General features: G+C 44.7%; 2 long non-coding RNA genes across 2 annotated transcripts; one reads left to right on the top strand and one right to left on the bottom strand.

Moving 5' to 3' along the window:
- The first annotated feature begins 4,770 nt into the window (after positions 1 to 4,770).
- Positions 4,771 to 11,139, top strand: LOC149327440 (uncharacterized). Its single transcript, XR_016285974.1, has 3 exons — positions 4,771 to 5,066; positions 5,873 to 6,053; positions 10,114 to 11,139. It is a non-coding gene; the product is annotated as an uncharacterized LOC149327440 (long non-coding RNA).
- Positions 11,140 to 18,086: 6,947 nt separating this feature from the next.
- Positions 18,087 to 22,388, bottom strand: LOC149327439 (uncharacterized). The gene is made up of 2 exons (XR_016286452.1): positions 21,670 to 22,388; positions 18,087 to 18,742 (listed from the first exon to the last, which is right to left on the bottom strand). It is a non-coding gene; the product is annotated as an uncharacterized LOC149327439 (long non-coding RNA).
- Between the last annotated feature and the right edge of the window lie 3,293 nt (positions 22,389 to 25,681).

The raw sequence follows: 25,681 nt of genomic DNA, 5'->3' as shown, positions 1-25,681 counted from the left end.
TGTATATAAGGCCAGCCGCTCCTCTTCTAACCTGCTGTAAAGGAATACTCAAGACAAAAACAACAAAAACAAAACTATGCTTGAATGATGAGTCCTTCATAAGGACTGGCAGCTTTCCTTCCATTGGAGAAAAAGAGTGCGCTAATGATAAAATCGCACGTGAAGGCCTCAACACCTCGCCCCCGCGTCGCCCTTTTACAACCACGTACAGAGTGTTTTCTAGCGCCGTCCAATCAGGCAAATCTCTGGATTTTTCACACGGTGGGATAAAACCTCTGGACACTAATCCGCTCTTCGGTGGCGAAAACATGGGCCTTGTCGCTGCAATATTTGTAAACCAACTGTGATGCCATACATGCATCCTATGCACTGATTATTTCCAAATATGGTAATGATGGCCCCGTCGTTCCTGGAGAAGTCGACCAATCGTCAGGTTTGGCTCTCATCCTGCACTTGTCCTGCGGCTCCTTCTCAGAACGGCATAACATATGCCGGCTGTAAGGAACGGGAAGCCGTTGTATGTAGTAGCCTTCGCAGCGCTAGATAGGGACCCGACTTAATGCTTGGTCACATTGCATCCTTTTGGAGACCTGCGAAGCCAGAGGCGACTTGCTTCCATTGGTTTCAAGAACACACGCCCGCTTCAATTTCAACGATGCTTCTCGTATTATTCAGGCTTAAGTTCCTTGTTAAAGCGACCAATGAATTGGGATAGACGAAAAATCAAATTTACCCGGCGTATATAGTAAAGTTTCTGACGGGGAAGGCACAGTTTTTGTCCTCACGCGGTTTCGTCGCTTATCGAGGCTCAGCACACAATAAAAGTTGGAGGATTTTGAATGTGCAAATGTAAGCAAGGAACATTTAGTACTCTCTATGTCGCAAAATGTGCAGTGCATCAAATTTTTCTATAAAGTTCATGGCTGGTGTTGTACGTAGCTAAAATATAGTACCAGCACGCAGGTTCGAAATTCTCGAAATAATCATAGCGCATAAGTGTCCTTAATAAACGCAGACGCTGGCGGCAACAACAAGGTAGTACTAAAATCAATAAGTGCGTGAAACGTCAATTTCTAGCATTTGAAAAACAGCCCTAGGGTCCTGTACTCAAAACATACTCACAGCGTACTACCGGGACTGCTTACTAATGAAAAAAAACAGAGTGGGAAGGAAAGAAAGAGGGGATAATGAGAATTATCAGTGAAATGGGGAGAAGAGTCCGAGATATTGAAGCTCCTAGCTAGGAGTGATATAAAGAGCAACTGGACCATGCAGGTTGAAATAATTTATTCTGTTGCGCACAATACTATTTGCAAACTCAAATACGTTTCTGTCGAATAGGTTTACCAGCGGGTAGTGCAATTTAGGAAGCAGACCGTGGGTGCTGCATCGTGCTGGGCTGGTGAAAGGTGCGGCGAGTGTACAGATGCGCTCCCTTACAAAAATGGATATCAACTTTCTTTAGAATTTGTATTAACATTCTATTGACTCTAGTAACCTTGTAGTAACTTTTACATTCTATCAACAATTGTTCATACAACGTTGATAGAAGTTACTTCTTTGTATGTACTCCTGTCAATAGAAAGTTACTAGAAAATAATTTTTACATTCTATGTACCTTTGTCAATACAATGTTGGTAGACTGTTACTTCTTTGTATTTACTCCTGTCAATAGAAAGTTACTAGAAAAGCTGGGTGCAGTTTGACACGTTGAGAGAAGTAAATGAACAAACTGCATGGTGTTCGAGGTGATTAACGCTAACTTGTTCGCATAATCGTGACGACATCTTACCTGATTGCATGGTGGAATCTGTTGCAGCTAGTCAACAATTTCACTATATCGAAAAGCGACCAACATTATTCTCAGAAAATGCGTTTGGAATGTAATCAGGATATGAGAAAACGTTTTAAAACAGAAGATATATTCCATTTTAATACTTTATGTTCTTTACGGACTGCTGTGAGCAGAAATACTCTAGAAAGTGACAAAACATTTTTGGTCATGCGAATAGATGCCTCAAATCATGTACTGTAGGCGAACACTTCAAAGCTATGAAAACAACCTTGAACACGAAACAAACATTACACTCACATTCCCTTAGCCAAGCATATTCTATTAACATTCGTTGATAGGAAGTTCATACAATTTCCTTACTGCTTTCTATGTACTGCTGTCAGTAGAAACATACTATAGACACCGACAGAACGTTTTATAATGAGAATAAATGCCTAAATTAATTAAGTACTCTAGCCTAACATGTCAATGCAACTAAAGCAACCTTGAACACGAAACAAACATTTGCAGTCACATTTTCTTAGGGCATATTTTATCAACATTTGTTGATAGAAAGTTCATACAATTTTCTTACTGCTTATATACTGCTGTCAATAGAAATATACTACGAACCGAGAAAGCATTTTGGTGATGCGAATAAACAAATAAAAGCCAAAAATAATCAAGTACTGTAGCCGACAACTTCAAACCGGCAACTTAACTAACCTTGAAGACGAAACAAAAATTTGCAATCACATTCCCATAGCCGAGCACGCTGTGGATTTTTAGAAATATCAGTTCAATTTTCTCAATACTAGATTTACTGCTTTCGCATTTTCGAGTGCGGGGAAAAGGGCAAAGTTCATAACAGAACATTTATCCCGAAATTCAGAAACGTGCCTTGAATTGAAGACATTTAGTGACAATTTTTGATTGTATAAAGTCTACGAAAAAAATTACCAGCAAACGAAATAATTTTGGTACAAAGTGAATGAATTCATAGAATACTCAAGTATTATTGCCTTGCACTTCAAGGAAATTAAAAGAACTTTAAGAAAAAATAGGAGCTAGTGACATATTGTGTTACATAAGCGCAATGATGACTTCGTTACAGCGAATCAGTTTCGCTGATGGCTCATTCTACACGAAAACAATGCTTTCTGCTGCGTATTCGTCCTTAAATTCTGTACTCAGGCAGTCATTAAACAGATTTAACATTTCAGAACTAACAAAGAATTTCAGCAGAGCTGTACAACAACTCTGCCAATTCGAAACACGTTGGTGTTGATATTGTTGTAATTCTTGATAGGTCATATTTTAACGTGCAGTTGAACAGTGATGTACCGTACGACGGTGCTAAAACACACTAGCATTAAGAGCGTTTCGCTCTGAGGTTTCAGAGGGATTATTGTTGCGAGCTACAAAAAAATTCAAGTTTAGCATTGCACCGATGTGTTTCCACACTCATTGAATGACACGTTCTCGCTAGCCCAAATGGCGCCCAAATTATATCACCAGCTTCCTGAACCTGCACCGCAAGCACACTTTCCCTGCACACTGCCCGCCATGCAAAAGTGCCCGGTACACTATGCCACTCCACGTGGGAGCGCCCAATTAAACCCTCGCACTACCCTCCTCCTCGAGCGACCAGCAATGGCTGATCGCACGGGACTGAAAAACCCCGCGCGAAAAGGGCCGCACCGCTTCGCGCTCTGAGTAAATTCTGTGTAACGTGTGCAGGCTTACAGCTTCGAGAACTCAAGTTGCTTCGTTCCTCAGCGACTGTACATGCGAAATTTCAGGCAAGGCAATATTAATTTTTATTCATGTTCGGCGGCCGATACTATAAAGAGAAGTATAGAGAAACAAAACAGGTAACAGCGGCCCGCTGTACTCAACTGCGGTAACAAGGGCTTTGCATGAGGAAGGTGCACGGCAATTGGAGCACTATAAGTCCTCATTCTTGACTTGTTACATTTTTCGGTAGTACTGAGCCACAGAGGAGCTTCCAGTATGGAAAAAGCTAGGGTGAGAGCAGCCCTCACTTTGAGCACCGCTAAAACACAGGCGCAGTGCCTCTTCCGCATCTTCACTTGCATCTCCTTCAACGCAAACACGGTACGAAGCTGTGGCGAGGGAAAACGTGGTGAGAGCTGTATTTTCTATCTTCCCGTAATGCAATGACTAAGGAATCCTGGAATAAAGTGTTGGGTTTTAACGTAGTCATACGGAGTAGACGCGCGAAAGCATGTGTTCAGTCTTCGCCTTTTCTTACTGCCATCAGCGGACGTGAGGCCGAGCCGAGGACCGCATAAGGCAGAGGCAAAAAGCAATCAAGGAAGCACACAAAAAGACTACGGAGCGCGACTGTCGGCGGGGCTCGCTCGAGCAAAGAGCGTGCAAGGTGTCCAATGACGTGATATAAACACACACAAAACAGAGGCGATGCTGCAGCGCAGCCTTGAAAGTTTCGCGCGTCACGCTAGAGCTGCGTGCGAACGCTCGTGTTCCCTAGGTACACACACGTACACTAAATCGCATGAGCCAAGCTGTGTAGAGTACGCTAAGCCACACAATATGCGAAAATAAAAACCGAAACCAGTAGCGTTTGGCAACATCATCATCATTCCTTATTCTGCGACGCAGTTACGGGGAGCTGAGTTATAGCCTTAGAACTAGGCAGACAGTGCAGCCGTGCAGCGGCTGCGGCTTTCCTGGCCCCAGATGCGTCGCCTGTAGCTGCCCGGCATGCTGCCCGGTTTTCCAAGCTTTCGTTCGCAGCGCCGCCAGAAATAGATGCTTGTGAGTAGTCGCATTTTTTCACCGCAATCATTCCAATTTGCTGACTTTGTAATTGAAACAAAATATTTTGTCGTTTAATGCAACAAGTTTGTGGCAGAAAGGGCTTTATCAATTCTTTTTTTAACGCGTGTAAAGTTAGGTGACATTAGCGCCACCTTTACGTTCGCTGGCGGCGGATTGCGAGTCTCATGTTGGCCGCGCGCTACACTATCTTTTTTAGGACGCTGAAACGACTCTTTGTTGGCGGGGTGCGACGGTTGTGATGTGGGTGCGTTTCTTCAGTTTGTTTGTGTTAAATGTGCGGCCTCGTTAGTGTTGTGGTAGTGTGACTGAACTCGGAAGGTGACAGATGGCTCCAGTGCTGCGGAAGACGTTCTTACGCGCACGCAGTGCTCAAAAACTGCTCTGACGTACTGCACGCAACCACGCCGAGAGCGGCCGGCGCCCGATGCCCGATAGAAGAAACGGCTTGCCGTGAACGTTGACAAATGTAAGTACAGAACTGGAAAATGACTTCTGCGATGTGTCGGGGGTATGATTGAGGGATGCGAATGCATTTGGGTTGGTCTTCACGTCTTGTTCGCAGTGAGGTGCAAAATGCGGGCACCACGCGATCGTTTGCAGAGAGAAGGTGTTCTGACACGCTCGCTTGCCAACTATGCAACTTTTAACCCGCCGCCTCACGCTGTTTGCGTCAGCTCCGCGGCGCAGGAGTTATGTGATAGAATTTGGTTGCACGCCGAGAACTATGGGGTGCTGCTTGATTCGTTATTCCGACTGAACAGGAGCAGCGCGTGAAAAGGAGACCATAAGAACGAAAAGTGCTTGTAGCGGCGTGTGTCTTTTGATTCTGCTGCCTGAGTGTTTACTGGATAAGGAGCATTGCCCGTTCTACGTCGCAGTCACTTCAAGTGCTGTGTTTCTTGATAGTTCTGGTCAACGAAACGACGATTAAAAATAGCAGAACCATTCCATTGCAGTGCAGCTGAGGTAATCGCACAATGGAAGGTTTGTTGTCATTTTATTTTTTTACGTTCACTACATTTATGTCATTCCCCCATTTTCAGTCTGAAGCGATAAAAGTATAACGTGATTCGCGAATAATAGCTTTAAGAAAAGTATGACAAGCTTTGTAAACCATTTTTTTGCTAACTATTGGAGGCATAGGTAATTAATAATTAGCCTCCACTCATGAACACATTGGACTGAACAGCTAGAGGTTTTAATGGGATGTGGCTTCTGTGATGTTTATGAAAGCATGGCTCTAATGCAGCCTTTCTTCAAATGCACCCGCAGTCAAGCCCTGTACAGCTGCTCCACCGGTATCATCACGCTACTTTTGCACCAGCTTTCATCTGTCATCGAGCCAATGCTACCTCAACCAGAGGCAAATGACATCAAGACCTGCTGGTTCAGCCTATCAGCCATTGACACTGGATATCAAGCATGTGCCACTTGTAAAAGGATAGGTAGACAAGTGGGTATATTTTCCTCGTCTTTTTTAGCCTGCCAAAAATCTTCTGGTCCAGGCTCCCTCTCTCTTTCGTTTTTTTTTCTTTTAAAAGAGGACCAAGAGAAAAGGAAAAGATATTGCGGGCGTCATGAAAGCACTCCCCTAGTCAAGTGCATTGTGTTATAGTGTGAAATGCTTTCTATAGTTTTTTCCCTCATGCCTCTCGTGCTTGGAAATCTTGACCACTGTATAGACCAAATTAAAACAATTATCTGCTTCATGACCTTTATACAGCAGTCTAAAAGCAGCAAATAAATTTTATAGGTTTACTTCAGCAGTACCTACCTCTTACAAGGTATGGCATGTTTGAAGTGAACCAGTGATGTGATAGGCATGGCCTAACGGGCAATGCATAATTGAATATTGGCGTTCAAGTGGAGCACTCTGCTTTAGAAGCATATTTGTTGCTAGCATCAATAATTGATACCTTACCAGGTTATCCTTGCATTACATGAAACCCTGCAAAGCTTATATTTTAGCTATACAGAAGAAAGGTGCTTATTCGATGTCATGAGCATTGCTGAGGTTTTCTTTCACACTCCCTTTGTCACAACTGACTGCACTGTACAGTTGAAATGCATTTGGAATTGAGTATTGGTGCATTGTTTTTTTATTCATGCCGACGTTCAGTTACTGATTGCATTACACTAGCTGAGCCTAAGTCAACAAATATTGCTGTGATCTTAACAAGACCCCTGGCTTTACTTGAACCGATGCATTTGATGTTGCCTTTCTCCCGTGCCATCAAGGTTTGTAATAAGCTGTGTAAATTACTTATTTTCTTTCTCGAGGTATTTATTGCTGCAATTAGTGACAGGTAATTTCCTAAAGAACAACCTAAGTGCACATTTTTATCTTCTTTGGAACACTTGTTTGCTTGTTTCCCTTGTATTCTTAACTTAAACAGATATGAGCAGGCCTCAGCACTAGAGGGATGTGCTGCGGGACAAATAAAAAACTACCAGTCCAGCTGCTCCCTTAGGGGCACGTTTCTGAGGCTTTTATCGCTTGTAGTTCTATGCAGCTTTATTTACAAGTATTATATCTGACGCAGTGTGTGCCTTAATATTTTGATTCATTTGCTTTAGAGTGTGCCACTCTTGCCCTGACGAACTTGCTCACCTTTGTACTCTTTGTTCATACATTTTCCCCTAACACCTGGTATAGCTCCAAATGATACATCATCTACAGCAACATGTGCATTATATTGCAATGTCTTTGTGCCATCACTTTTGAAAACAAAAGCTGCCTGAATTTTTGTGCAGACAAATCAGAAACACAAAATAATTTTTATATTTTATGGCCTGCATGTTATCTTCATATGACTGGAATGGCTAAATATCTCTTCGTGGTAGCCTAATTTGGTCATCATCATCATCAGCCTGACTACACCCACTGCAGGGCAAAGGCCTCTCCCATGTCTCTCCAATTAACCCTGTCCTTTGTCACTTGCCGCCACTGTATCCCCGCAAACTTCTTAATCTCATCCGACCACCTAACTTTCTGCCGTCCCCTGCTGCGTTTGCTTTCTCTTGGAATCCACTCCGTTACCCTTAAGGACCAGCGGTTATCTTGCCTTCGCATTACATGCCCTGCCCAAGCCCATTTCTTCTTCTTGATTTCAACTAAGATGTCATTAACCCGCGTTTGTTCCCTCACCCACTCCGCCCTCTTCCGATCTCTTAACGTTACACCTATCATTTTCCTTTCCATAGCTCGCTGCGTTGTTCTTAACTTAAGCTGAACCCTCTTTGTTAGCCTTCACGTTTCTGCCCCATAGGTGAGTACCGGTAGGATACAGCTGTTGTATACTTTTCTCTTCAGGGATATTGGTAAGCTACCAATCATGATCTGAGAGAATCTGCTATATGCGCTCCACCCCATTCTTATTCTTCTAGTTATTTCCCTCTCATGATCCGGATCTGCTTTCACTACCTGCCCTAAGTAGACATATTCTCTTACTACTTCCAGCACCTCGCTACCAATTGCGAACTGCTGTTCCCTTGCTAGGCTGTTGAACATTACTTTGGTTTTCTGCATGTTAATTCTTAGCCCCACCGCTCTGCTCTGCCTGTCTAACTGGTTGATCATGCTTTGCAGTTCTTGTCCTGAGTGGCTTAGCAAGGCAATGTCATCAGCGAATCGCAAATTACTCAGGTATTCTGCATTAACTCTTATCCCTAACTGTTCCCATTCCAGTCCCCGGAATACCTCCTGTAAGCAGGCATTGAAGAGCATTGGCGAGATCATGTCTCCCTGCCTGACACCTTTCCGTATTGGAATTTTATTGCTGACTTTATGGAGAACTATAGTAGCTGTGCAATCGTTATAAATATCTTCCAATATTTTCACATAACACTCTTCCACACCCTGATTCCGCAATGCCTGCATGACAGCTGAGGTTTCCACTGAGTCAAATGCTTTCTCGTAATCAATGAAGGCTATATATAGGGGTTGGTTATATTCCGCGCATTTTTCTATCACCTGATTGGTAGTGTGAATGTGGTCTATTGTCGAGTATCCTTTACGAAAGCCTGCCTGATCATTTGGTTGACTAAAGTCCAATGTTTTCCTGACTCTATTAGCGATTACCTTAGTAAATACCTTGTAGGCAACGGACAATAAGCTGATTGGTCTGTAATTCTTCAAGTCCTTGACGTCTCCTTTCTTATGAATTAAGATAATGTTAGCGTTCTTCCAAGCTTCTGGTACTCTCGAGGTCACAAGGCACTGCGTATACAGGGTGGCTAGTTTTTGTAGCACAATCTCTCCTCCATACTTCAACAAATCTGCTGTTACCTGATCCTCACCAGCTGCTTTCCCTCTTAGCATTGCTCCTAAGGCTTTCTTTACTTCCTCCTTCGTTACTGGCAGGATGTCCCATTGCTGTGCTCGACTGCCTCCCTCAGTAACTTGATGATTACATTCGCTACTGTATAGATTTGTGTAGAATTCTTCGGCTAATTCAACTATCTTATCCATATTGCTGATGACATTGCCCTGTTTGTCTTTTAGCGCATACATCTGGTTTTTACCTATGCCCAGTTTTCTCCTCACTGATTTTAGGCTACCTCCGTTCCTTAGAGCATGCTCGATTTTCTCCACGTTAAACTTTCTTATGTCGGCTACCTTGCGCTTATTTATTAACTTCGATAGATCTGCTAGTTCTATCCTGTCTGTGGAGTTAGAAGTCCTCATGCTTTGGCGTTTCTTAATCAGATCTTTAGTCTCCTGAGATAGCTTGCTGGTATCCTGTCGAACCATCCTACCACCTACTTCTGCGGCGCACTCTGTAACGATAGCTGTAAGATTATCATTCATTGTTTCAACACTGCGGTCGTCTTCTTCAGTTAAAGCGGAAAATCTGTTTTGCAGCGACAGTCTGAATTCCTCTACCTTCCCTCTAAATGCTAACTCGTTAATAGCCTTTCGCTTCACCAGTTTCCTCCGTTCCCTCTTCAAATCTAAGCTAACACGAGACCTTACCATTCTGTGGTCGCTACAACGGACCTTACCGAGGACCTCCACATCCTCTACGATGCCAGGGTGTGCACACAGTATGAAGTCTATTTCATGTTTAGTCTCACCATTGGGGCTCTTCCACGTCCACTTCCTGTTTGCTCGTTTGCGGAAGAAGGTATTCATAATCCGTAAACTATTTCTATCTGCAAACTCTACTAATAACTCTCCCCTACTGTTCCTAGAACCTATAGTCACCTACCGCCTTGTCTCGAGCCTGCCTAATTAGGTGTAACACGTTAATGTCAGTTCCTGTGAATATCATTCAGTCTTCGAATGTGGGGGCAGAATTGAACACAACAGCATGTTATAGCTTTTTCTTGTTCAAGGACGCATTACATTTAGTTCTAGTCTTATGACTGCTGCTTATGCTATTACTCAGCAGCCTTATCAAACTCACTCGGAGTGCTGCATTTTAGTGCACATTTAACTGATTGTTGCTGCTCCGTGTTTGATTCTATTAGAAGTTACTATAACTGTATACTTTGAATGTTTTCTTGTGCAGTTCTCTTGCTGCTGCATTCTGCCATGGAGAAGGCTACCTGTTCGTGCACACGTCTCATCACTAGGACGCTACCTCTTCCACTGGTGATGCAGACAAGTAACGACAGGGTGAATTGGAGAGGCATGGGAGAGGCCTTTGCCCTGCAGTGGGCATAGTCAGGCTGATGATGATGATGAACAACAAGCAGGCTGCCTGATATTGAGGACAAGTGTCAGGATAGTGCACCAACAAAGTCTCTTAAGCATTTCTGTGCTGATGCATTTTTATTAAAATCAGCTCATAGCTTAATATCTACATCCATGGGGACATTTAGCATATGTTTGGCATTTGTTTGACTTTTAATTCGCTAGTGTTTGCAGCCTTTAATGTTGGTCTTAAGACAGTGTAAGCATTGTTTCACTGTGTGGGATTTTTTAGCTGTTTTGGAGAGATGTGTGTGTATGCATGCAGTTTTTTTCCACGGGTGTGTTATGTGGCTCATGGAACTTTCATGTTACAGAAGAAATTATTTCGTTTCTGTGTTGTACAGGAAAGTGAGCAGTATTTATATGCACCGGGTGTTTCAGGGAAGAATAAGTAGTTTTCAAAAATATGGCTTTTGCTGCATAATATTACCAGTGTTAGCAGACACCAGAAAGCCGGTGAGGTGTATTTAGTAAGCTGGTTAACTAATTTCTGATAATTAACTTTTTAACTAACACAGGTTTGCAACTGGTTGCAGTTAGAGACTTTTAGCCAGTTGTTCGTAGTAGCCATATCAGTTTCTGGAATGTACAAAACATGATTACTTTCGCCGCTGTGGCTCGACAAAATTTGGCTGCATCGTGCGAAAATACATGCGCTTTTGAAAGCACACAGGGAAAGAAACCCCTCCAGTGCATGTAACTGCTACAAATCTCTAATGGCAACTAGACGCCTAACTCTGATAGTGAAGGAATCATATTCTTAGCAGTAAGAAACACACACAACACCAAGACACACACACACACAGGACACCCGCTAGACTTCAACTATCTTTACTGGACACTTGTACAACATAAATATGTATCACTGAGCACACGCAGGTGCCTCGTCATCCGCAACAAGTCTAACTACGCCCTGCCCTCTCCTGCAAGGCATACGGTTGCGCCGATAAACAATCTCTTTTTCTGCCAACACCAGGGAGGGAGTGCTTACACATGTCACCCGCCTCTTGAATACGAAAGACTTCGATAATTTTTCTTTCTTTTTTCCCGGCTCCCAGGCCTTTCGTATTCAAGAGGCGGGTGACATGTGTGTAAGCACTCCCTCCCTGGCATTGGCAGAAAAAGGGATTGTTTATCGGCGCAACCGTATGCCTTGGAGGAGAGGGGAGGGCGTAGTTAGACCTGATGCCGATGACGAGGCACCTGCGTGTGCTCAGTGATACATATTTATGTCGTACAAGTGTCCAGTAAAGATAGTTGAAGTCTAGCTGGTGTCCTGTGTGTGTGTGTCTTGGTGTTGTGTGTGTTCTTACTGCTAAGAGTATGATTCCTTCAAGCCGTTACCAACTAGCCCAACTTAATGTTTTAACAAAGTTTCTGATAGTGAAAAGGTTCATTAATAAAAATTAGCTAACCAGCTTATTACGTAAGACTCTTCACAAGTTTTCTGGTGCCTGCCAACACTGGTAATACTATGCTGAAAAAGCCATACATTCATCTCAAAATACCTGTTTTTTGAAAATTACTTAGTCTTCCCTGAAACACCTCGTATATATGTAAGAAAAACCTAACGGGATTTAATTGACGATGTTTTGGTTGGAGGGCCAGTCGTTTTCAAGTGTACTACAGCATTTGAAGCGCACAGCTTTTGTTTCGAATGCTATACTATACTCGAAAAAGGCTGGTCCTCCAGCCGAAACATCGTGAATTAAAACCTGTTATGTTTTTCAATTGCTGTGTGTCAGTCATTGTTACTCAGAGGGAACTGAGGGGAAGCGTGCCGAAGGCAATATTCTGTTCCTCTATTGTTCTCCATAAAATATTTTGATGCATCATGCATGTGTTGTAGCGCGTATGTACACTTGTGCACAATAAATGTAATAATTTGCATTTTGCTTCTATTATTCTTTAAGCACTCCAGAAAAGTGTTCACAAAATGATTTTGAAGTGATAAAACTATGTTGGTAAAAGTGTTGTACTGTGTAGTTAACATACACTTTTTCAAAAGTTGATGTAGGAATTATACTTTCTTCGTACTTGAGTCTTTTGAATAACGGTGGCCAATTGTCGGAAGACCGTTGATAGGGCGTTGGTAGACATTGTCGGTATGTGGTTGATAAGAAGTGTAAAGACTTTCTATATACTTGAGTCTTTTGGATAACGGTGGCCAATTGTCGGAAGACCGTCAATAGGGTGTTGGTAGACATTGTCGGTAAGGGGTCAGTAGGAAGTGTATACAAACTCGATAAGGGGATGATAGGAAGTATAAAGACTTTCTATGTACTTGAGTCTTTTGGATAACGGTAGCCAATTGTTGGAAGACCGTTAATAGGGTGTTGGTAGACATTGTCGGTAAGGGGTCAGTAGGAAGTGTATACAAACTCGATAAGGGGATGATAGGAAGTATAAAGACTTTCTATGTACTTGAGTCTTTTGGATATCGGTGGCCAATTGTCGGAAGACGGTTGATAGGTTGTTACTACAATGTACAAAGGCGTTTAAAAGACTTTCTATTCAATGTTGATAGGTTCTATTAACAATTGTCGAAAGACTTTCTAAAGAATGTTACTAAAAATTTTTGTAAGGGCTGTGCTTCCAGAAAAGGGAAATCTCAAATAATAGAACAAAGAAATAAAGAATACTCCTGAAATTTCGTGTCGAACTTTATTCTCACAGCTACAGGCGGGCCAGTCAGTACCTTCGGCATATACATTATTAAATTAATTTTCAGGGGATCACTTAGCACCATTGCTACAACTCTTCATGTCGGGCAGAGTGGAACTGGAACGGAAAAAAACTCCTGCTGAGCGTTCGAAGAATGGAGACGTAACGTTGCAGAGACATCTGAGTTGCATGATTCCAAAAAGGCTGCGCCTTACCGGAAGAAGCTACTCGCGGTAGGCGGCCATTAGGTAAATTAAACGTGACAAATGGACCCCGAAGCGAATCGCGGAACATGATCTGGCAGTGTAGAAGTCATTTCATGAAACGCTACTGATGTAATTACGTGAACTGCTTCTGAAAATACGCTTTAAACCGACATAAAGATGGCAGGGAAGGTGACAATAGTTTTGTTACTTGTGCTCAGAAACGATTTTCAAGGATTTATTTTATTTTATTGCGTGAAGGGCAAAACACAACGGGAGTGTGATTTGTGTGCATTGTGACGCCACCTAATGGCCGCTTCTGGTGCACACACAGTTGAAAGCGAAACCGTGTTTCTCCCAGGCATGCTAGTGCTCCTGACTGTATCCGTTGTTGATCGTTCACAATGTCCAAAACTTGGCGCTGAGTGGCAGTCGACTTATAGGGTCCCTACGAAAATCTTGATTTGTATTTCATTAGTGGATATTGCTGCGAAAGCAACACTACGCGATTCGCCGAGCCATTTCGCGGAGCTTAGGGAAGGCCATACTGTGCATGCGCGAGGAGCAGTGACGTCACATGGCACACAGCTGGCGCGTCGCCATCGTCGCTGCGCGGGTAACTCAGAGGTACCGCCGCCGCGCTCGTCAGTTGCTCATGCACAGTAGCGGCGCGTAGCTAGCGTGCCGGGGGTACCGCCGCTGCCGCGCGCTCTCCATCGCCTCTCTCTCTTTCTCCTCGTTGCCTTAGCAAACCTCCAGGTTTAACCAGAGCTAAACTACTGCCTATTTTTTTTTTGCCGTTATGTGCAATTCGTAGCGTTAGACGCCATGAGAGATAACGATCATTGCTTTTTGTAACGTCCAAATGCAGGCAAAATAAAAAAGCTGACCATTTCCGATTGCCATCGCAGTTTCATGCTCGCCGATACAGTTCGTCATGTTAGTTGTTCCGATTTGATATAAAAGGGCAGAAAGACAAACAGTTTCTTCAAGAATGAGGTCCTTCGTTGTAAAGACATTTTTCTTTGCAAGAAATCACGCTTTCAGCACCGCCAAAAAGCTCATTATTTTTAACAGATGTTTACACCTGCATTAACTAGTGTAGTGTGATTTAGGTTAAATTATAACATTCCTGATTTTTGGATAGCATACAGATTTTGTGGTGCGAACGGGAATAACGCAAGTGACATAATGGCTAACAACTTACTTCAAAATCTGCGCTGCATCTCCCAAACAAGAATTATTTACCGGGTCTCACGAAAGTCTTACAACATTCTTGCGAACCACGAAAGGTTTCTTAGTGCAGCCACTGCAGCATGGCTCAAACTCACGATATAGGGGAAGGCAGTCGAGCTCTTTAGACGCTAAGCCACGGCTACTAGAAATAAAATAAATATTATTTACTCTAAGCAAAAAGTATTTAAACGACGTAACCTAAAATTTCAAAGCAGGCTCTATCGGCGCCGCATGACTGCGCAAGTAATATTGCTTTGTTATTTTAATTTTTAGTTTGAATGCCTATCTTTTTTTCTGGTGCAACACTCAAACATTTTTATACAAACGACAGTGCTGCCTTAGAGTAAAAATGTTATCTTTTTTCAGTCCCCGACCCAAGGCCATAAAAGAGGAGCCTCGAGAAGAGGTGGACATCTACTTTTCCTTTAAATGTTGTTCAAATAAATCACTGCAAACTAGAATGTCATGGTAATAAAGAAGGCGGTTAAATAAATTCGCACTTTTCAAGCAACTTTAAAGTTTCCTATAATTACGACCTGCAAAACAATTACCCAAATTGAAACTCTTGAGAAATGCCATCCTTATGTCTACGCGTTGTCTCCTACGAGCAGACCTTCCATGCTGGTGCAAGGAAAATAATACGTTAGCCTAGGCTGGCTGTTGTACGAGTTAAACAGCTGCTATATTAAGTGTAGTGAAGATAAACTGAAAGAACAATCGCCCAATGGACTAAACTTTGCACAATGCCGTGTCTTTACCTGTCAACAGCACTGCTCTAAGCAACGTGTGTGGAATAGTATTCTGCGCTGGGCGACAGAGCCATTGTTGTTGTTGTTGCCTCAAAAATGCTGGCACATATTGGCCAGGGTTTGGTGCAAATCCAGACAGGAAAAAAGTCATCCAGGTTCATCTCAAGCGACTCAAATGTATAAATAGGGGAATCTGTGATAAAAAAAAAACATGAATCATAGCAGAATTGTGAAATCGGAATTAAAATCGAGGAAACAAAGCGGTGTGTTTGGAATAACTGAATTTCAAAGCAGTCATATTAAATACAAAAATTTTGAGAGAAAAGTAAAGGCATCGAGAAGTTAACATAAAAATTTCCCAGTTTCAATAACATACTAGTGAAGAAGCTTATCCACGTGCTTAAGGTCATGGCCTTTGACGGTTGCACCGAAGGAGAGGAGGACGGGAAAAGTAAACGGCAGCCGTAATTGAGCGAGAGTTTTTTGCAAAAACTGAATTCTCTGCCATGCAAACCGCCGGAAGCAGATGATGAAATGATGTATCGCCTCAACGTCCCTCATGACGCACATAAATTTGACGGTGTGAAGCTAGAACGTCATCTAGGTTAAGGTGAATAATCTTTCAGTGCAACAGCGTCATGGAAGCCTCACATTGCCTTGATCCGCAAGAACGTATGTTCTGTGTGAATTTTAAATGTTCGAAATGCGCTCTATCAAGGATGAGCTCATGGCTAAGGTACTGGTGTGTTTGGTAACGTCCATAAGGGGTCGTAGCCAGCAGGGTGAGGTTCAGACCCACATGAGCAACAGGCCCATTCATGGCTGATTTCGCTAAGATATTGGCCATAAAATCCGAAGTAATGACACAGTGCTCTGGTATCCACTGAAAACGCACTTCTTGCACATGAAGTGGCACAAAGTACACTAGGGATCTATACAAAAGACTAGTTCTGGAACTTTCAAGCGCTGCCAAGACAGAGAGACAGTCCCATAGAATGATACTTGAGAAATACTGTGGAGAACTTTTTGAAAGGCCAAACCAATAGCGAGTAACTCAGCAGCGATAGAAAAACCCAGATACAAGAAAGCCAATCTAGGGTGTGGGAATAAGCACCAACTGCTGCTTTTTTGGCCTTGTTGAGAGGCATCTGTGAAAATAAAAGCATGGCTTCGATACTGGAGCAGGTATTCCTCCAGGAGACCATTTAGCACATTGGCAGATAGCTGATTTGCATATAGCGGTAGCGTATGGTCAAAGCAAACAGCTACTGCAACCTGCACACTGCCAGCGCATTGCACGGATCTAAGCAAAACTGCAATTCTAGACAACAGGTGCTCTGTAAACACAAACTGAGGCAGTTTGTAGAGCGGCCTATGTTTAGCCGAAAACAATGTCAAAAAACTAGTAAAAAAACTTGGAGCAGCCACTCCAGGCATAAGCTTAAGTCCCCGTAAGAAGGTGCGCACTGTGAGAAGCTGCAAGCGAGAGTTCAAGTCCCGTAGGCGAGGTTCGAGGAAGAGGACACAATTTGCCACTGATTGCGGCAAACCGAGGAAAAGCCGTAGAGGGCGCCTCTCCAACAGAACCAGAGGTTGATTTTTGTATCTTGGACAACTGGAGAACAAAACGCAACCGAACTCGAAAACTCGTCTTCAAATAACTCTTATAGAAAAATAAGAGGATGTCTCTGCGCATACCGAATGTCTATTTCCTGACACGCGTCAGGCGCACGAGCGCTCGTTCACCTTTTAGGACTGCCCTTCTGATATGAGGTCGCCAGTCTAGATGAGGGTCGTATATTGCACCTAGGTACTTTCGGGATTCGACATGCGGGATTTGGGCGCCTCGATATAGTAGACGCATATAAAGACATGATTATGCAAGAAAATCGAGAACAAAAGATTTGTTCACGTTGAGAATTAAATGTAACCTACCCAGCCATACTTCCAGGGCATTGGGGTGGGCCTTCAATAGCTGGTACAGTTAATGAATGTCCCGCATAAAAATGTTAAAAGTAAAAGAGACAACACCGACCTCTGAGGCGCTTCTAGTCTGAGAAAAGGCTTCGGAAGTAAAGCAACCATCGGAAGAGAAGAAACGACTATCATTTAGAAATTCCCGCAACCATGCAAGAATGTAAAAGCACTGCTTCCCGGGGCTTCACGTGCCACAGGCCCGCGCCGCATATATTTTCTTATCGACATTTTTGTCAATACCTTGAAGGACGTGACAGTAATTCAAGCCTGTTGTGGAAGAATCTCAATTCACTTTTGAAGCCATGGAGAAAGGACAGTGCAAGCGAAAGCCTAATATATGGTGATAGTGTGCTCAAGGGGACCGTTATATTGGATGCTTTCAGCATCTTCTTCACAGATGTGACAGGCATGCCCTGTCATACTACTACTTATCCATAGATCAATGGAAATGGAGACGCGCTGAGCCCGAGGAGCAGACGGGCAGCAAAAGAGTCACCATGCCGGAGCTACGCTCACCGCCGGGCACCGCCCTTCTTTGTGCTAGCCCGTGGTGCTCGTGGCCCGTGTATCTATCATGTAAAAGCCCTTCTAAATACTGTACATAAAGGTCCTTTGACTCACCGTCGCTTCGACCGCTTCTTGGCTCAGCTCTGCGCAATAGAGGCAGCAGCCTGAGATGTTCCAGTCCCAGCCGTTCTGACCAGGCTCGGAGGCTCATTCCCAATAGCGGTGGCAGTGGTGAGACCCCCAATCCTAACAGTGGATGGCAGCTGCGGGATCGACCGGCGTCAGCTACCTCGGCGCGGTGAGTGCCTGATGTTTCCGCCTCAATTCGCCAGACTCCTGAAGCAAACTGTTACAGACGAGGTAGCAGCACCCCACCGCTGCCACCAGTGTGTTACAGACGAGGTGGCATGGTCGTGTGCCGGAGAGAGAATGAGGGACGTCTGAGACGAGGCTGCTTGAAAAAGACAATGAGAGAGGACTTTATACGTGAATTTAAATATTTACAAGTGAGCTGCAGGAACGCTGCATCACGACAGCTCATCAGGAGATCATGATGACGAAAAGCTCTCCGGCCGTGCCGCTGCCGGGCTTTTTAAGTGTTCCCTTCCCTAGGGTCCCTAGATGAGGGCCGGGTTTCACTGGCACCAATCACAGACACACACGCACTCACTCACTCCCGAGAGATCACGCCGTCGTCACGCGCTGGGAGAGGGGAACGATGCCATCCATGTAGCGCAGACGCCGGAATGTCCATGAGCGGCGTTCGCGCGCATTTCGAACGCGCGTTCACACTCGGTGTACGGGAAATGCTCGCTCAACCGGGCAGACGGACGCGGCTTCCGTGGCAATCCAGGCGCTCACCCAACGCGCGTCTCGGGGTTTGTCGGCGTTTCGCTGCTGCCATGTCGTTGTCTTCCCCACGACGAAGGCGAGACGTAACAGACTGCCCCGCCGGGGGAAGGAGATCCCGATGGACAGGGGACAGCCTCCGCTGTCCGGAGGGATGTCGCTTGAGGCTGGTCTCAACCGGAGTCAGTTGTCTCTCGGCGGTTCTGGAGCTCAGCGCACCCCGAAGTCTTCCTTTGCATGTGCAGGTTCCCAAAGGGCACTGCAAAGTGACTCGTGCTCCGCTAGCGTTAGAACCACGCCGAAAACCCAACCGCTCAGTCAGCAAGCACGACACAATCCCCACTAAGCAATGCCAGACTCTTTCCTTCTTACAAAGCCAATTAATCCCTGGGAGTAGTTCCGCAGCACTAAGAAAATGCCCACAAATCGGCACATTACACCACAAAGCGTATCTCAATTTAAAACAAACAAAACCAATCGGTTCAAATTCCTACATCAGGAAGAAAAACAACACCAGCAAACTGCAACTATGATGCTGATTCTTGTGCTAGGGACCTCAACTTAAGCTATCGGCATTACCTTTGAGACTCCCCTTTTTGTGATCCATGCGTAAGCTTCACTCAACATGAGAGACAAAAGCCATAAATTTCCGTACTGCCACAAAATCAACTCCAGCCGGTTATGCTAGTGGCTTACAATGGCCCGTCTGGCTAACACTTCGCGTTTCAGCAGACGCTGCTACACATGGACACCACTAATGCATGTTTCAAAACATTTTTTATAAAAAAAAATGGTTCCAATTAAACAACGCGTCCGAAACCTATTCCTGCTCAAAACTTTTTTTCTGCACTTTTTTTCTGCAAAACTTTTTTTCTGCAGGAATCGCTCAAAAAAAAAAGAAAAAGCAAACAGCAGAGACATCCTCAGAATCCGCTGCTAACCAGCCGCGCCGCGGCTCAAAGGGGTGGCCTATTCTTCAACCGCGCCCTGCGCGGACGCACGCCAACAGTGGCTTTAGCAGCCGACAATTCACAAAAATCGAAGGGCTTAACTCCGCTTTGAAACCTGCGAGCCCCAGACGCCACGCGACATTGATTTGTTCCGCACCCCGGCCGCGCGTCTCTAACACCTGAGCCGCGTCTGAACATTTGAATGCGAGGGGTAGACGGTCGCGCATGAAAGAAACGCCTGAGTGTACTCTCTCGATTCATGAGTACACTTCGCTCCTTTTTTTGACTGCAGCGCGCTCTGCTGCGTTCCCTCGTGAGGTAGCAGTGCGGGCTTCTCTGTGGCCCGCTGCGAGTTTTACACGTCCTGCAAGAACTACCGCGGGGTCGCCGCGATGGGTCAGGTGGCTTCCGCTTTGTCTGAACGCGCCTAGTTAGCCTGGCCCTTTTTCGGCGCCTGTCGCGTCTGGAGTACTCGGTTGACTCGCGGTAAATCTCCTTACAACCAAGCGTCGTCTCCAAACTTGGGCTGCTATTGTTCACCGGCCGCTTCGAAGAATTGTCTCCCATGATTCCCTCATTGGGCCGGCCGGTGAGCTCACTATTCTCTTCCTGAGAGAAAACGCCAGCCTCACTTATCAAAATAGCCTCGGCCTCAGAGTTCGAGACGGACGCTTCTTTCTTAGCACTGACAGTGCTCACCAACAAAGCAGGTCGCTCGGCTTTGTTTTCGATGGGAATCCTGCAACTCACAGCTTGCTCTTGATTCCCATTAAACTCGGCCTTCGCAGAACTTTCATCCTGACCTTCCTCGAATAATACAAGGACTACTTATCCTGGTCACTGAGACCTTCGGTGTCTTTCTCCTGGGTATTATCCTCTTGACCGCAGGAATCAGCCTCCTTCCCGGAAAGTACATGCTTCTCTGGGCTCAAAACCAACACATTGCCCCTTTCCTTATTTCTAGCAGTGCCTACATTATCGCCCGAGCCCTCACGGCTGGCGGATCTGCACTCTTCCTCATTGCTAGCCTTAGTGTCTATATTATCCCCCGAGCCCTCAAGGCTTGTGGATCTGCACTCTTCGCTAGCTTCTTGACCGAACTCCTCGGTCCTCGCTGCCGAAGTGGCCTTTCTTTCCTGGACCAAACCTGTCCTATGCCGCCACTTCTGCACAGCACTCGTGTCATCCGGCGACTGAGCGGAGCTTCTAACTCGGTCCCTGGCACTATCGCGGTGTAGCTTACCACCGTCAATTTGGCCTTCCAAATCTGCCTCCGCGGGAATTCGAAAGTATCGGAGGAGCGCACTTTTGGTTATCGCATAGTTGTGGGCATCCTCGTCAGACAACCTCGCCCAGACATTACAAGGTTCACATGGGAGGAATCCCATCAACACAATTGGCCAATAATCCTGATCTAGCTGCTCCTCCATGCAAATTCTCTCAAAATTTTCCAGAAAAGTTCTGAAATTTTCCCCTTTTCTGAAAACTCTTAAGCGAGATCGCGTTCTCATACTTCTGATCGCGTTAAGTTCACGTGTGAGTTCCCGCATCTCTCTTTCGTATTCCTGTTGCCGCTGCTCTCTTTCGCGTTCCTGTTCGCGCAGCTCTCTTTCGCGTTCCTGTTCGCGCAGCTCTCTTTCGTGTTCCTGTTCGCGCAGCTCTCTTTCGCGTTCCTGTTCACGCAGCTCTCCTGCACCGTGTGCCTGACCTGCACTACGAACGCGTTCCATCTCTATGTCGAGACGCTTCATTTCCAAAGCGTATTGACGCTCGCGTTCCTCTTCCTCTTGTTTTTCTTTACGTTCAAGTTCCTCTTTTTCTTGTTTTTCTTTAAGTTCGCGTTCCTCTTGTTTTTCTTTACGTTCGCGTTCCTCTTTCTCTTGTTTTTCTTTACGTTCGAGTTCCTCTTGTTCTCTTTTTGCCAATTCCCTCTCCTCAATGGCCTCAAGGCATTCCGCAAGCTCGTCATCTTCAGCCTCTAACGCAAGAATAGCCTTCAGCAGTTCTGGTTTTCTGAGTTTGTATGATACCTCCAGACCCAACTCTTTCGCAAGCTCCAGTAACTTTGGTTTGCGCAGCGTCTTCAAATCCATGGCTGCCCCGAGTGCTGCTTCTCTACTGTCCGCTATTGTCTTGCTGCACCTAACCCAGCAGCAACGACAACCCAATTACCAGCTCTGTTTCTGACACTAACAAAAGCCTGGCAAAACTCAGCAGAATAAAGTGCCGCGCTCACCAAACCTCGCAGCCAAGAATCCAGCGCAGTCGTTCCGCTGCAGGCAACCAGTCATCACAAAGGGCTGTTGCACTGCCCCCGACTCGCCGTTCTGCTGCTCAGCGTCCCGTTGTCCGCAACTCTCCGCTGGCGTCCGATGTTTCGCGTCCCACCGCTGCCAACCAGTTTGTTAAAGACGGGGTAGCAGCACCCCACCGCTGCCACCAGTGTGTTACAGACGAGGTAGCATGGTCGTGTGCCGGAGAGAGAATGAGGGACGTCTGAGACGAGGCTGCTTGAAAAAGACAATGAGAGAGGACTTTATACGTGAATTTAAATATTTACAAGTGAGCTGCAGGAACGCTGCATCACGACAGCTCATCAGGAGATCATGATGACGAAAAGCTCTCCGGCCGTGCCGCTGCCGGGCTTTTTAAGAGTTCCCTTCCTTAGGGTCCCTAGATGAGGGCCGGGTTTCACTGGCACCAATCACAGACACACACGCACTCACTCACTCCCGAGAGATCACGCCGTCGTCACGCGCTGGGAGAGGGGAACGATGCCATCCACGTAGCGCAGACGCCGGAATGTCCATGAGCGGCGTTCGCGAGCATTTCGAACGCGCGTTCACACTCGGTGTACGGGAAATGCTCGCTCAACCGGGCAGACGGACGCGGCTTCCGTGGCAATCCAGGCGCTCACCCAACGCGCGTCTCGGGGTTTGTCGGCGTTTCGCTGCTGCCATGTTGTCTTCCCCACGACGAAGGCGAGACGTAACAAAACGTGATTGTAGTTTAGAGTAGGGCTGTGTGTTGCACTGGAGAGGGCTTTGATGTTTTGAGCCAAGTCGGAGTGCTTTGAAACGAAGGCTGATGCAGAGGGAGTAAACGACGAGTTGTTTGAAAACATTACTTGCTCTTGTCGTACTAGTAGCGCTATAGTAGTGGACGGCAAAGAAATTCTAAGAAAACGGAAAAATACAATAGGCTATTGTGCGCGATGGAGGACTTCAAAGTGAAGGAACTCATCGAAATTTGTAAAGAGTTGGGCATTGATTTGGGCCCCGCAAAACGAAAGCATTCCATTCTTGAGGTCATGCCGGCAGAGGAAGCAACGGATGAGGAAGTCAATGAGGCCTGGGATGAGGTCAGATAACGCCGTGAGCGCGACGAGGCCAAACGACGCTGTGAGCGCGAGACCGAAGAGGCAGAAAAACAGAGGCAGCTTGAAAAACGGCGTGCTCGCGTTACGAAACTGATGAACCTAGAGCTTGAAGCGCATCAAATCAGTTTGGAGAGATATAAAACATTGTCCGTTCTGAATGGGACCAACGGTCGGCAGCCGAGAGACAGGCCAGGGCCCTTCGTGATCGCCGAAGATATGGCGAAATATTTGGCGTAGTTCGAGCGCGTCTGTGAGAGAAAGCGCGTTGAGCGGAATGGTTGGGCACAGAAGTTGGTAGCCCTGCTTTCCAGCGAAGTGTATGACGTTGTAAAGCGCCTGTTGGACGGGGGCTTGCCTTACAAAATATTTAGTAACATTTTTTAGAAATTCGTTAGACAAATGTTAATAGAACCTATCAACATTGGACAGAAAGTGTTTTGAATGTGTTTATACTCTGTAGTAACAACCTATCAACCGTCTTCCCACCACTGGCCGCCGTAATCCAAAAGACTGAAGTACGTAGAAAGTCTTTAGACTTCCTATGATCCACTTATCGACTGTTTCTATGCACTTCCTATTACCCCCCTGCCGATAATCTTTACCATTGGCCACCGTTATTCAAAAGACTCAAGTACGAAGAAAGTATAATTGCTACATCAACTTATCAACATTGGGAAAAGTCTGCGCTAACTACATTGTATGACTTTTATCAACATTGTTTCGTCCCTTCAAAAATCATTTTGTGAACACTGTATTCTAGACTATTTAAAGAATAATAGAAGCAAAATACAAATTATTAAATCCTTTTATTGCGCACGAGCATACTTAAGCGCTACAAGACGTGCATGGCACATCAAAAAATTTTGCGGAAAACAATAGGTCTCGAGGAACAGAATATTGCCTTCGGCACAGTTCCTCTCAGTTCCCTCTTAGTAACAATGATTGACACACAGAAACTGAAAAATATAAAAGAATTTAATTCACGACATTTGGGCTGGTGGGCCAGCCTTTTCGAGTATACTACAGCAATCGAAACAAAAGCTGTGTGCTTAAAATGTAGTACATTTGAAAACGACTGGCCCTCCAACCAAAACATCATTAATTATATCCTGCTAAATTTTTTATACATATGCAGATATATACAAGGTGTTTCTGGGAAGACTAAGTAATTTTCAAAAAATAGGTTTGCTAGATAAATATATGGTTTTTTCAGCGTAGTATTACCAGTGATGGCGAGCACCAGAAAACTGGTGAAGTGTCTTACGTAGTCAGCTGGTTAACTAATTATTTTAATGAACATTTTAACTATCAGAGTTAGGTGCCTAGTTGTAATTAAAGAGATTTGTAGGAGTTACGTGCACTTAATGGGTTGCTTTTCCTCTATGCTCTCAAAAATCGTATGTATTTTCGCACGATGCAGCCAAATTTTGTTGAGCCACAGCGGCGAGGGTAATTATGTTTTGTAAATTCTAAAAACTGATGTGGCTACTACTAATGACCAGCTACAAATCTCTAACATCACCCAGTTGCAAACCTGTGTTAAAAGGTAATTATAAGAAACTAATTAACCAGCTTACTAAATACAACTCACCAGCTTTCTGTTGTCTTCTAACACTAGTAATACTATGCAGCAAAATCCGTATTTCTGGAAACTACTTAGTCTTCCCTGAAACACCTGGTATATATAAATACTTCTCACTTTCCCGTACAACCCAGAAATGAAATGATTTCTACTGTAACGTGAAAGTTCCAAGAGCCAAATAACAAATCTGTGGAAAAAACAATGCATGCATGCACAGACACCTCTCAAAAATAGCTAAAAATCCCACGGCTAACACTGCCTTAAGACCAACATTAAACGCTGCAAAAACTAGTGAATTAAAAGTCAAACAGGATGCCAAACAGATGCTAAATGTCTACATCGATGTAGATATCAAGCTTTGAGCTGATTTTAATAAACATGCATCAGCACAGGAATGCTTAAGTGACTTTGTTGGTGCGCTATCCTGACACTTGTCTTCAAAATCAGGCAGCCTGCTTGTCGTTACTTGTCTGCATCCCCAGTAGGAAGCGGTAGCGTCCTAGTGATGCAACGAGTGCATCAACAACCCCAAGAGAGCCTCCTCCATGGTGGAATGCAGCGGCAAGAGAACTCCATAAGAAAACGATACGAGGTATACTATCTTTTTTAGAATCAAGCAAGGAGAGGCAACAATCAGTTAAATGTGCACTAAAACATAGCACTCCGAGTGAGTCTGATAAGCCTGGTAAGTAACAGCATAAGCAGCAGTCACAAGACGAACTAAATGCAATGCTTAAATGCAATCCGGCGTCCCTCATAGCCTGAGTTGCTTCGGGACGTTAAACCCCAATAAACCAAGCAATGCATCCTTGCACAAGAAAAAACTGCAACATGCTGTTGTGCTCAATTCTACGGTCACATTCGAAGACTGAATGATATTCACAGGAACTGATATCACCATGTTATGCCTAATTAGCCATCCACAAAGAGCTATTTAACCATTCGTCATGTGAAGATAACATGAAGGCCATGAAATTTAAAAATTAATTCGTGTTTCTTGACTGTTTTGTACAAAAATTCCGCCAGCGTTTGTTTTCAAAAGCAGTGGCACCAACAGACTGCAATATAACGTGCACATTTCTTTCTCTTAGAGCATATAGGAGAGTGTAACTTAACTTTACTAGATAATGTAGCATCATTTGAAGCTATACCAGGTGTTGGAGGAAAATGTAAGAACAAAGAGTACAGAGGTGAGCAAATTTGTTAGGGCACTAGAGTAGCACACTCTGAAGCAAATGTTTCAAAATATTAAGGCACACACTGCGTCAGAGACAATGGTTGTAAGTA

This window comes from Amblyomma mixtum, chromosome 10, assembly GCF_055824585.1.
Source record: "Amblyomma mixtum isolate Tamu chromosome 10, ASM5582458v1, whole genome shotgun sequence".
In the NCBI taxonomy this organism is placed as follows: Eukaryota; Metazoa; Arthropoda; class Arachnida; order Ixodida; family Ixodidae; genus Amblyomma; species Amblyomma mixtum.
Note: the sequence above shows the minus strand (reverse complement) of the source record. Positions and strands in the feature narration are given on the sequence as shown.